The sequence below is a fragment of the Papio anubis genome, chromosome 3, assembly GCF_008728515.1.
Source record: "Papio anubis isolate 15944 chromosome 3, Panubis1.0, whole genome shotgun sequence".
NCBI lineage: Eukaryota > Metazoa > Chordata > Mammalia > Primates > Cercopithecidae > Papio > Papio anubis.
This window is the reverse complement of record NC_044978.1, coordinates 5,218,297-5,222,249: the sequence shown is the minus strand read 5'-3', so window position 1 is coordinate 5,222,249 and position 3,953 is coordinate 5,218,297. Positions and strand designations below refer to the sequence as shown.

Here is a 3,953-nt window from a genome sequence, read left to right as displayed (position 1 = left end):
AATATGTAAAAAAATAAGAAATGTTTGTATTATTCAAGTGAAGATTATAGAGATCTTTTTTTAAGGTAATAAAACACTTTATTTTAAAAATTCAAATATGCTTCTAATGAAAACTCCTGTCCATTTATTAAGCACCCACAGAGTGCCAGGCACTGTACAAAATATTAGAAAGACTTGTTCGTGCTCTTTTAGAGCAAAATTCACTATTCCATGGCACTTTGCATGATGCTGACATTGTAGATCCATTGTCATAAAATGACCAAGATCTTCAAGACTTGCTGGAGAAACAAGTTTCCAATCCATAGTAGACACAGATCATGCAGGTTCATGCAGAAGTCAACTGGTGATGTCTGTCAACTGTTTCACTTCATGTCCTCTCCCTCTGAAACCATCACCTCCTCTTCCTCCTCTGAAGCCCCCGCCTCCACCTCCTCTTCCACCTCTGAAGCCCCCACCTCCGCCTCCTCTTCCTCCTCTGAAGCCCCCACCTCCACCTCCTCTTCCTCCTCTGAAGCCCCCACCTCCGCCTCCTCTTCCTCCTGTGAAGCCCCCACCTCCACCTCCTCTTCCACCTCTGAAGCTGCTGCCTCCGCCTCCTCTTCCTCCTCTGAAGCCCCCGCCTCCGCCTCCTCTTCCTCCTCTAAAACCACCACTTCTGCCACCACCTCTGCCACCTCCCCTTCTTCCTCCTCGGCCTCCCCTGCCACCACATCTTGGAGGTCCTTTCTCACCTGGAGGTCGAGGTAAAAACCTCTGCAGTGGCAGCAGCTTATATGGGTCTACATAAAACTTCTATAGTTTCCTAAAGGATGACGCCTTCCCATTTTCTGACATTTTAACTGAAAAATAAAAATCTCTAAGTTGTCCAAATATTTCATCCACTTTTCCAATTTGTTCTTTGTTTTCTAAGTAAAAAGGAGCATTGAAATAAGGCACCTTATTTTCATCTGTAGTACGTTTACAAACTATGTCATCTCCCCAGGGATGCAGGAACTCTCCCAATAAGACTACACGTTCTGGCGGTCCTTGGTCTTGGCCTCTGTTAAAGCCTCTGCGGCCACCCCCTCGTCCAAATCCTCCCCTGTCGCCACCTCTGATATTTCCGCCGCCTCCACCTCAGAAGCGGTTGCTGCTGCCACCGCGGTGGAAACCGCCACTTCCACCACCTGGATCAAAGCCTCCAGGATCCCCGCCCTGAAAAGACATTCTCTCTCTTCCCGGTCCCACATGCACCTCTGGCCCTGGTCTTGAACGCACACCCCTAGAGATCTTGTTAAACATGTGCTTAATCTCAACTAGCTTTAAATTCAGGAGTAGCAACTCCATAGCAATTCCACTTATTTCTACTTTTATTAATCATACTGGTCACCTTGAAGAAGCCTCATTGCTATCATCCAGTTTAGACTGGAATGTCACAAATCTCTAGACTGAGTAGTATAATACTCACTATTCAAATAAAATCAAATTATTGTAATGTTATGACACCTCCAAAGACAAAAAACAAACCCATGGATTTAGGTTAAGGTACAGAGACAAGTATTCCTCCTTACTATCTTTTAGGGCAGACATATCCCAGCCAGGATGATTGCAAAATGAAATGGAAACCGTATGGTAGAAGGGGACTTGGGACTCACACAGATTGGATTTTCATTCCAGCTCTTACATATGCAAGCTGCGTGACTCCGGCTAGATTGCATATTCTCTTAGAGTTTCAGTTTCCTCATCTGTACAATGGAGGTTAACGCTTCCGTGTTATGGCTGACATGGGGAAAAAAAAAGAAAACCAGTACGGATGCATGGGCAGGGCCTGGTCCATACAGCAGCTGGCATCAACAAATGGAAGCCCCTTCCCATCTTGTCTTTGCTTGCACTACAAAATCCGGAATATGTGGGTATGAAAAGTAGTCTTATAAGAGACAGAATTGGAAACTTTTGCAAAAAGAGGTTAGAAGGATGTCACATCTTGTGGCATGAGGAGTTGTTGGCATACACTTGAGCTTTGTGCTGTGAGATATTCGTGGAACTTCAGTAGCTTTAAGAGAACAGTTTAGATGTCATCTTATTCACCTGCCATAGAACTTCCTCTTCTTTTCAAAGATTTCTGGACAATATCTTTTACAGCTCTAATAATGCACTTCTCTCCCTATTGTTTGGACTATTCTAATAGATACAAAGTGGTATTTCACCAGCAGATGCTACTGCAGTTTATATGATGATTTCAAACTGAGAATCCCTTTAAGGTTATGCAGTAGGATTTTTTGGAAATAGGATGAAAGTACTTTAAGTCTAAAATCCTATGAAATAGGTTTACAACATATAATTATTTGTTGCAATGTCTATCATACTGCAATGTCTATCATACTATCTTATATCCATATACATATTGATTTCCTAATACATATGTGTGAGAGTGAAAGTTATTGAGGGCAGAGACTGTGCCATATGTTTCCTGCACCCCTGGTGCCTATCTCAGGACATGATATACAGTAGATGCTCAATAAATACTTTAACTTAAAAAATGCCCAGGCCAGATGCAGTAGCTTAGGCCTGTAATCCAAGCACTTTGGGAGGCCAAGGTGGGCAGATCATGAGGTCAGGAGATCGAGACCATCCTGGCTAACATGGTGAAACCCCATCTGTATTAAAAATACAAAAAATTAGTCAGGCATGGTGGCAGGTGCCTGTAATCCCAGCTACTCAGGGGCTGAGGCAGGAGAATCGCTTGAACCTGGGAGGCAGAGGTTGCAGTGAACCGAGATCACACCACTGCACTCCAGCCTGGGCAACAAAGCGAGACTCCGTCTCAAAAAAAAAATGCACTAAGAATAAATCATAGTAGACATAAAAATACGTATGAATCCAATCTACAGACATGATCAGAGCTCAAAATCCAGTCTTCAACATTTAAAACCATATCCATCTTTCAAGACCCATCGTGCAATGCAACATTTTCCCCTGGAACTCCTCTGATCCTCCCACAACCCCAGGATATAATCTTCCCCACTTCAGAGTGTCCACAGCACTTTGTACCTCTTCTCTTTAATCCCTTGTCACTCTCTGCCTTACGTTATGATCTGTCCAGTGACTTAGATATACATAAACTCCTGCCTGTTCCTTGTGTTGTCCTTAAGTGTCCCCCAGTGCCAACAGACTGTGGGTCCTCACCAAATGCTTGCTGAATTCTCTCACCCCTTTTTCAACAGCTAAGCTCTGAAATCTTAAAAGTAGACCAAAAGTTTATTTATTTATTTATTTAGAGACAGAGTCTCACTCTGTTGCCCAGGCTGGAGTGCAGTGACGCGATCTCGGCTCACAGCAACCTTCCTCTCCCGGGTTCAAGCGATTCTCCTGCCTCAGCCTCCTGGGTAGCTGGGATTACAGGTGCACGCCACCATGCCTGGCTAATTTTTTGTGTTTTTAGTAGAGACAGAGTTTCACCATGTTGGCCAGGCTGGTCTCAAACTCCTGAGCTCAGGTGGTCCGCCCACCTCGGCCTCCCAAAATGCTGGGATTACAGGGGTCAGCCACGGCGCCTGGGCACAGAAAGTTTTAAAGTAGCTTCAAAACCCATTTGCAAATAGGTGTATTCACAACAAGATGAAAACAAGAAAACATTGAGCTTCACATAATAGAAGGGCTCTGCCTGGATTTGCATGTGGGCCCCATCATTTGTTTGCTGTTGGGCCATGGTCAGGTTACCTAGCTGCTCTCTGCCTGCTACATAGGCTTGATGCCTGTGCATCCCTCATCTACAAAATGGGAACGATAAGAATAACTAACAATGAGAAGTGGAGAAAACATATGTAAAGGCCTTTGAAAAGAGCTTGTCAAAGCGCTGTTGTCCTCAATAATTGTCAGCTACCGTTCAATAATCATAATCATAATCATAAAAATACATTGACTCAAAGAAAGATTCCTACTTCATATCCAGCTTCTCAAAAGAATATCAGACA

At 43.8% G+C, this 3,953-nt stretch overlaps 1 pseudogene; it reads right to left on the bottom strand.

The window, feature by feature from the left end:
- Positions 1–336: 336 nt before the first annotated feature.
- Positions 337–2,557, bottom strand: LOC110743380 (annotated as a pseudogene).
- Positions 2,558–3,953: the final 1,396 nt, after the last annotated feature.